The sequence below is a fragment of the Convolutriloba macropyga genome, chromosome 10 (genome assembly GCF_964194025.1).
Source record: "Convolutriloba macropyga chromosome 10, txConMacr16.3, whole genome shotgun sequence".
In the NCBI taxonomy this organism is placed as follows: Eukaryota; Metazoa; Xenacoelomorpha; order Acoela; family Convolutidae; genus Convolutriloba; species Convolutriloba macropyga.
In genome coordinates, this window is record NC_134477.1 from 31,242,415 (window position 1) to 31,252,365 (window position 9,951).

Here is a 9,951-nt window from a genome sequence, read left to right on the forward strand (position 1 = left end):
TAAAATTTTTCTCTGATCAGACTAATTCGAGCACACTTCAGTCTGATCATAAACGGCTGCAAGCGCAACTGGGTCTGACCATAAATGCTACGAGCGCAACTGGGTCTGATCATAACCTCTTCGAGCGCACTTGATTCTGATCATAGTTTGATTAAGGTCTGGGCAACGGTCTGAATTTGAGTCTGGACCATGGTCTGAAGATGGTTGGATCAGAACACCTTCGGTCTGAAAAGTCTGATCAGAGACCTTTTGTGTCTGGAAAGTCTGATCAGAGATAATTTCGGTCTGGAAAGTCTGATCAGACGAAAATTTGGGTCTGGACCTCAACCTGGGGTACCACTCATGCTTTGTCGTCACATAGCGTATATCCACCCAATTTTGTCAACGATACAGTGATGAGATCCATAATTTTTATGTCTCGCGATGCGGGCAGCTCGCAAATTTCATCAAAAATAATTGAAAAGAAAAATGAAAAAGTTGTAACAAATATTTTATATTAGACAATTTTAAAAGCTTTTGTCGTCTTTTTAACTCTGACTGACTGCTTTTGAGTGACGAAGCGTATTATCTAAGGTTCTAGCTGGCTTTGCGATGCTCTGGTTGCTTCATCTTCAACTTTAAATTTTCATCACATAATTTTTAAATTTCTGTAAATATCAAGAAAAACACAAAACAACTCGTCCAGCCTGTCTTCAGAACGAAACAGCTATATGAGTTTTAACTAAACATTATTGGTGAATAAAAGTTACACAGAAACGTCACTGAATCTTTGATAAACATTAGTGATTCAGTGAAATATATTGAATCAAATCTTTAGGTCTATGATACCCGGGTTTGGTGAACTCCATTAAAATTTGATTCTGTTGACCAAAATACTCCTAAAAAAACGACCATTGAACAAAGGCCTATTCAAATTGGGGACGTTGTAAGTTTATTTTGTCGGTCCTGGTGAAAATGAATATAGAAACTAGCAGTTTTGACAAGAATACAAAGATTGCAGCAAAAAATGATTTTTGCTATTTCTTTTTTGTACCAATTGACGTTTGACATAAAATGGAAACGAGGATTACTATTTTCAATCTAATTAGGCACTTACATTACGTCACCAATCCTACAAATTGAGTGGAGTCCGCAAAATTGGTTAAATTACGGACAAGAGTGACAAGAAAAGCTGTGAAAAATCGTAACAATATTCCGTCGTTGATCTTGAAAAATCACGTTTTTGAGTCACACTTCTCCGCAATTTGCGAGTCATGGGAAATCGTCATCATTGTCCGCAATTTTGAGCATGAGTATTTACTCGAATTCAATTTTATGGTGCGCTCTAATTTATTAATTGCTCTCAGACGAACATTGCCCTGTCGGTCTTTTTTATGCGATTTTCGGCTGGACCGATTTTTCTTCTAAAGCTTCTGACTTTTCGTCCTCAAAAAGGGGATAAATAGGTAGCGCCCAGCTGGCATTAAGTGCTCTTAGAGCCTCTCAGCCCTGTTTCACCTCAAACTGTTTTGGAGACACTTATATGTTTGGTGTGAAGGGCGGTTCTTAGAGATTGAAGACACCCCCACTGTTGAGCACCCGCTTTTGCACCCACCCCCCCTCCAACGCGCTATTGCCCCCCACACCCCACTGTTGCCCACATCTCCCCTCTCCCTCCCCATCAACCCCCGGTGCATCCCCCCGTGGTTATGTTTGAACAACGATCGCTAAAAACACGCTATTTTATACTAAATTTCACAATTTTTTTCAAGCTTCATTTTTGTTCATTTTTTAAGTTCTTTCAGCGCTAGGTGTCAAGAAACCTACTCTAGGGTTTTATAAAAGGTTACTGCATAGTTTTTAGTGGTAGGGGAACGGTTTAATCAATTTAACATCACGAAGTTTAGCATTTTTTTGACGAAACCTGCAAATTTTTTCAGTTTTTTGACATTTATTTTTCATTACTCACAACTTTCCAGACACAGGGGCCAGAAAACGTCCTTCAGGGTTTGATAATAAGTCACTGAAAAAATTTCTTTTGCCGTGGAAAATCTTTCAATTATTTTAGTATGACAAATTTTAGCGATCTCTTTTCTTATAAAACTTTTCTTTTATACAAGTTTTTTGAAAATGTTTGTCGGTTTTTTGTTTTTTTTTTCAGCCTCAAGAGGCGAGGAACCTCCTCTAGGGTTTGATAATAGGTTACTGCATAGTTTCTAAATGTATGGGAACATTTTTCATGATTCCAACACTACGAATTTTAGCTTTTCTTTTTTAAAGAACATTTTTTTTCAATTTTTTGACAACAAATTCATTAATTCCGTCTGTCAACCTTACCGAAAATCTTCGCTTTTCATCTTTTCAGCTTTTATTATCACAGATTTTAGGAGTTTTTCATGCAACTTGAAGAGTTTAGAAGTTTTTGTCAGTTTTTAGGTTTATCTAGCCTCAAGAGCCACATATTCTCCTCTGGGGTTTGATTATCGGTTAATGCATAGCTTTTAGATGTAATAGATTTTTTTTTCAAGATTTTAACATCAAATATTAAACTTTGAATCTTTTTGAATTTTTCTTTATCATTTTTTCCGGCACCAGGGTCTTAGGGACATCCCCCAAGTCTTGCTGATAAACTGTTGCATAGCTTTAGGACTCATTGAAATGGTTATCAATATTTTAATGACTACAGGTTGAGCAATTTTTTTGATAAAATTTTTTTTTCTAAATTTTGGAAAATTATTTTCATGTTGCAAGTTTAAGGACCTTTATAAGCCAGTGAAAATGTTAAAAGCTTAAAATAGGGATACAGGATAGTCTCTTTCGACAATGAAAAGGTTTTTGAATGTTTTAATATCTTGAAGTTTAGCAAGATTTTGTTAAAATTTGCAATTGTTTTCAATAATTTTGATTATTTTTGTCTTTTTCTGAGTTTAACAATCTTTACTTGCCAACGTAGTTTTTCAAGTTTTGCAGATTGGTTACTTTACATAACTGCAGAGACAAAAACATATTTTTGAGCCATTGCACTGCGAAATCTGAAAGCTTTTCTTTAAAAGTTTGCAATATTTTGCAAATTTTAGAATATCCGTTTTTTGTTTGATTTATTTAATAACAAGGCTAGACAGCTAAAAATTGCATAGTCAAATCAAGCTAAAGCTAGCCTCATTGAACCGTGACTAGCTACCAATGTAGCCGGCCGCTCTCCGGTCGTTTGAGAGCAATTTTCCTGACATTAGTCGGGTATGTTTAATTACTTATGATGCAACTAATTTTCAAATTACAAAATAAATGACATAAATTTGTCAGCTTTGTCCACAATTTTGATCAAAGCGTATAATAATAAGCTGCAATTAACACACCTCTTTATATTTTAGATCATCTGACAGTGATTTGGACTCAGTGGCAATCATTTTAATGGCGTCAAATAGTAATTGAAGAAAAACTAGATTTTATTGTAATTAGATTCAGATTACCTAAATGCGTTTAAGACTATTATTTCACTGCTGTTTTATTGTGGTAATTCTTTTGATAAAATTTTTCGGCATCTCCGATAAAAAATAAAATCAGTAGATTGATTTCTATTCGTTTCTAAATGACGAAACGAAAGACAACGAATTCTATTCAATGAATTTATGTAAGTTCACCACTAAGTTGAGCGGTGAATTTTATTTAAATTCACCAAATTCACGACATATCTTACATAATTTGGACAGATTTTTCGAAGCGGTGAATTTATGTAATTTCACCGCAAAATTGAGCGGTGAAATTATGTAATTTCGCCGCTGCCAGGCGACAAAGGAATTTAACTGCATTCACCACCTGATTTATGTAGTTTTACCTCATTCACCGCTTATCTTACCAAAGTTACTGCTATCACGGCTTTTCTTACATAATTTTGCGCTGAAAGGTGGTGACACCTCGACCCGGGTATTTGTATCTAAAAACACAAAAGACAACGAATTAGTTTTGGTACAATCATTGCGAAAAGTGTTTGACAGTAAATTGTTTTTGCTTATTTGACTGGTATCAGTCTTTTTCCGATATTGAGATCAAAGCCAGTCCTTTTCCGATCAAATTCTGTACATAATAGTGCAAAAAACAAAAATTATTAAGTACAAACACGTCCTATTTGAAAGCTTTTGTTATTAGAAGTAATTAAATTATGTTAAACGAACTTTTTCCGAGCTCTAAAGGTAAATTGGACAGTTTTCTCTGCGTAATTAATTCATCTAAATCCGTATTCAAATACTAGATTCTGATTGGCTATTAATCTCACTTCTTTACTCCGTAACTTCCTTCTGCGCTGAAGAAGTTGTTGGGAGAATGGGTACTGAAGTGGGCAGACGAGAAATCTGTTAGACGTGCGCATGACGGCGGAGCGCGCGACGCTATCAGAGCCGTACCGGAATTCGTGATACGAGCAGTAGAGTAGCAATCCCTTGGGTTGGTTTCGTCAACTACCCAAACTAAATCACCGGCGGTCGTTAAAGTTGCTCAGCATGCGTCTGCCGCCAATAACAGCGGTTCAGCGCCAATAAGTACTGTTTAATCCAATGTGACCAAATAACGCTAGCATACGAGTGCGCTTGGGGGTACCGTTTACGATGATCAAACTTGTTGACGCCAACGACTGGCGGAATTGCGTTTGCTTTGTTATCAAGTATAAAAGGGTTAGTTGTTATTGCTCATAGGTTGAACGGGCCGGCGCTTATGGGCGTAAATTGGCGTGCGTTCCGTGCGTGTTCCACGAGACCAAAGATATTGATAAAAACTTTGTAAGTGAGGCAACAACTACCGAGGATGGTGTAAAATATTTGCTCAAAAATACCTATTAGCCTCTCCCAGATACCATCTTGGAGTGGCGCACTGGGCGGGTTGAACTTCAACTTAATGCCTTTATGATCAAGTTCAAAGCGTACAAAAATAAGCTGCAATTAACACACATCTTTATATTTTAGATCATCTGACAGGGATTTGGACTCAGTGGCAATCATTTTAATGGCGTCAAATAGTAATTGAAGAAGAACTAGATTTTTTGTAATTAGATTCAGATTACTTAAAATCTTTTAACACGATTATTTCAAAGGTGTTTCATTGTGTTAATTATTTTGATGCAATTCCCTCGGCATCTCCCATAAGAAAATTCCGTCTACCACCTCGGCATCTCCGTCTGCCACCAATAACAGCGGTTCAGCTTCAATACGTACTCTTTAATCTAATATGACCAAATAGCGCTAGCATACGAGTGCGCTTGGGGGTACCGTTTACGATGATCAAGCTTGTTGACGCCAACGGCTGGCGAATTGCGTTAGCATCGTTATCAAGTAAAAAACGGTTAGTTGTTATTGCGCCTAGGTTGAACGGGCCGGCGCTCACGAGCGTTAATTGGGGTGCGTTTAGTACGTATTCCACGAGACCAAAGATTGTGATAAAAACATTGTAAGTGAGGCAACGAGTACCGAGGATGGTGTAAAATATTCGCTTAGAACAACTTATTAGCCTCTCCCAGATGCCACCTTGGAGTGGCGCTCTGGGGGTTGAATTTCAACTTAGCGCCTTTATGATCAAGTTCCTCTGAAATATTGATAGTTTTCCCACCTTTTGATATTCTCGCGTAGCTCTTTTACCGGAGCAACAAATTTGGTACCCTTGGCTGAGAAAACAAGTGCTGGTGTACCCCGACGGGGGAAAACCGTTCCTCTCTCATTACAAACGAACTGGCATCCAAAGACGGATTAATTTCTACATGCACGGCACGCGTGGTTAGGCAAGTGAAGAGGCAACCCAGCCTCATCTCGGTAGTCCTACGCACAGTAACGTAAAATGGTCCGGTGTAGTCGATTCCAGTGTTTGGGAAGGGAGGAGACTGGTATGCCAGTCTTTCTAATGGGAGGTAAGCCAATATGGGTTGAATAGTTGCAGAGCGAAACATTCTGCAGTGGACGCAGTTGGATTTAACCCAACGCATTGAGGATCGTAACTCAAGGATGACATAGCGTTCCTGTTTTCTAGCCCGCAGATAGTCAACGCCTTGATAGTGGTTTTTAATTGGGCGTACCGCTGAAAAAGTTTTACAAATATATGGCGTGAGTCAAGATTGATAGGATGTTTTATATCAAAACCAACCTCGACAAATCGTTTGATGCGGCCAGCTGAAGCGGGGAAAACAGGGCAATACGGCTACTCTGTTTAACAAATTTGTTTTTCAGGAGATCTTTTCTTTCGGAAAAAAAGACTCTCCTTGAACAATATACTGAAGATGAAGCTCGGCTTTTGTCAAGATCAGTGGGATCCATTATACTACCATCGACATTAAAAGCATTCATATGAGGGTAACAGTTGGGTTATGTATGCTGTTATTCCTAACAGTTTTTGAAAAGAATTGAGATCATCGAAAGGGATTATTTGAGGGAGCGGTTCCTCAGTTGACGTAGTTGAGGGTGCGATGTGTTAGTATCATCAGTTTTTTTTGGTTGCTATTTCAATTTTGATGTTATTAACTAATTCAGGGCTTGGTTCAAACGGGAATTGTATGGTTCTTAGGAGTTCCGGGACTCTCATCCAACTACTTGATTGCAAAGCGTCAGCTGACATTCCACGAATACTGGTGTCTGCCGGGTTATCACTTGAGGCAACATGGTTCCAATCGTCAGCACTAGTGTGTTCTAAGCTCTTGGTAACACTGTTTGCAATGAATATTGGGTGCTTGGTTGTAGAATTAGGCCGTTGCAAGTTGGTAGTGCTGTCGGTCCACATGAAAACCCTGATGACATTCACTGTGAAACCTCGGCAGATATTCTGTTTCAATCGAGGGGCCAGTAGCGCTGCCTGTTATTCCATCTTTTGAACTGTCATCACATTCATAGATGCTACACGAGCTTTATCCCTGACAAACGCAAGCTCCGTTTGCACCCACTCGAAGTGGTAACTCGAGCTCCGAGAAATGCAACGAAACTCAAATGTTTTCCCGAACAATCGCCAAACATTAGCAATTCCAGGTGTTCTAAGGTTCCTGAAAAGTAGCTCCCCGGAATAGTGATTTCGGAAAGCTTGCATATTTCTTCACTTCATTCAAGGAACTTTTCAATGGTGTCTTTTGGCAGCTCTTCATGTAAATGCAGCCCACTGACACCCCAGATTCCCATTAGTAACGGTCTGGCACCTACGGTAAATAATGCTGAGACCAATGGGATCGGATACATCAAGAACCTAAGTAATACCTACACTCAGTACCAAGCGTTGTGTTTAGGACTTAGTTACTGTACTGGAAGTACTTCAACTCCCAACTAGGGTATCATTGTTGTGATCCCATTTCAACCAAAGCACATGGGAATATTCCTCCTTAGATGACGCAATTAATTTTGGTTCGGCGGACTGTGGTGGTCCATCAAATTGTAAGCCGGATTTGGTACAATGCTTAAAAACTTAGTGAGCTTGAACCCACCTAGACGGCGAAATTGCACCATTTCCTTCAATCTATTGAGAGCCCTCTCAGGGGACTCCGCCGAATCTTGGTAATTGTCTATGCAGAAAATTTTTAAGACGGCATTGGTTGCTTCAGGATACCGATTTATGTTGTCTCGGGCCGTGCGTTGCAATGCATAGTTAGCGCAAGTGGGCGAGTCTTTAGCCCCGAAAATATGGCAGGTGTATAGATATACCACAACATTTAATGAGGGGTGCTCTCGCCACAAAAAGCGCAATGGTGGCTGGTCACACTCAGGGCCAAAAATCTGGAGGAACAAACCCTCGATATCTGCGGACACGGCATATTGAAGTTGACGAAACTTTTGTAGTACATGGATTAAGTTCTGTAGCAAGTCGGGCTTTTGATCACATATTCGTTCAAAGAAGTGCTGTGGAACTTTTATGCACCATTTAGTACCCTTGCGGGATGATGTGGTAGGTACCGCTCTTTATCCGACCGCTGCTCGAGCATATGAGCGTCAAGAACTGTAATTATGTAACATTTTTCAAGGTCTTCTTTGATGGTTTTAACGTAATTTGCTTTTAATGCTGTGTCTCTCGAGAGCCCTTTTTCGAGAGATCTAAGCTGAACCAGAGACGAAAAAGAATTTTTTGAGGGCTGGATGTCATCTTCGCACATAACGACATTGTTCCTTTGGCCATTATGGAAAATTGTTGCTTCAAGTATTTCATGAGCGCGAGCATCCGCTGCGGATCATGAGTCAACTTGCTTCTACGCGCCGTACTCTTCCATATCGTAACATGACATAAATTGATATGCCAGCTCATAATCATGTTCACTATTGGTTTTGAAAAACGTCAAGAGTAAACTTGAACTTGAAGAGAGAGGGCCACTTAGAACCCAATCTATGAGCAAGGGAAGAGCGAACGGTGAGCTCTTTTTGTTGGGTCAAAAGTACTCTAACGGACGGATGGCATCCTGCCCAAGTATTATCTCAATGTCTTCATAGCTATATCTTACTTGATCTAGGAAAGCCAGATCTGGGTAAGTTTTTTGCATGAGTTTACCGTCAAAGAGTTCGGAACCCACTTTTGGATTTTCCCTCACATAGAGACGCACAATAATTTTTTCGAAGTCTTGATCTTTATGAGGTATTACAGTCTATTGGACCACTTGTGTGTCAATTGTTTGTTCTTTATTTTTAACCTTTACTGTCAATTTGAATGCGGTACCTTGCAGAACGACTCTAGCTGCGAAACTATCCGACACCCAACAGTTACTGCAAGCGGTATCGCATAAAACCAACGCTGTGGTATTAGGTCCAGAAAAATTAATTAGTCGAAAATTTTGTCAAATGAAGGAGGACTTTGACATCCGCGACAGAATGCAAAGTGGTCGGTTTGCTTGGTGGCTTTTGACCGGTAGATGGTTTAAATCTTCCTAAACTTGACTTTGAGTTATTGATGTCGTTATTTGTGGGTTTAGCTGGGAAAACCCTTCCAGCTCCGTGAAGCAAGGTTTTCTGGGAGCTGTTGCTGCCATATTTTCTAAATTTACGGGGCCTTGGACATTGCCTGAACATGTGTTTATCACGCATTGAAGCGAAACAGAGCTTTGATCCAGCCACAACCTTGGCTCGATGCGTAGAAGTCTTTTCCTTAAATACAAGACACTCTCACAGCCGACGACTGCCTTTGCTTACTATGTATCTTGGAGATATGTATTCTTGTTTACTGGGTTGATGATATCCTCAGTCTCGGTTTTAAATAGGTTGTTCTTCATTAAATTGTGTGTTTTGGCCTTATTTTTTAATTAGTAGTGAGAAACCAGAAGAGTAGGCTTCACCCAATCTTTTTTGACAGTAAAGAACGACCATAACTCCTTCGTATTGGGCGGTAGCTTCTGTACAGCAGTGTTGAGAAGCGTTTTGTCCAAATAGTCGCTTGTCTGTCCAAATGAGCGCTTATGACCGCCTGTGGTTGCCCAAAGTTACGTTCTAGGGTCCTCAGTTGGTCTTTGTACATTGCGCCGCATTAGGTGAACTCAGCTGTATCTGTTTTAGCTTTACTATTTACATGGGTCTTAAGCTATGTCAGTTTAAGATCATAGGCAAGAAACTGAGAGTCAATTGTGCTTTAAAGTTGACCATACCTTTCGCGCTCCTGTAGGGGATCTGATCCCCATTGTATTGGCGCATCTTCCATTTGGGTAGCGGTTCATTCCTCTTGCTAGTTATGGCGTCAGCTAATGCCTTAATCAGGCTTGCCTTTTTGGCTGCTGGCGCCGGAGGCATGGGATGCGATGGGCCACCCCAGCACAATGGCATCGGAGAGCTATGCCCAAATGTTGAAGGTGTAACGGGCGTGACAAAAAGGGCGCGCCGTTAGTTGTTGTACTGAAGGGGTTAACGGGGATACTACAGGTCGCTGCGTGGTTGCTGTTAACATTTTGTGGTGCTACCGAATGCTGGATCGGATGACTGATGGCGGGGTTAGGGGTGTTAGGGGGTAGGGTCGGTTGAAAATTGTTGAAAACGGCTGCATTGT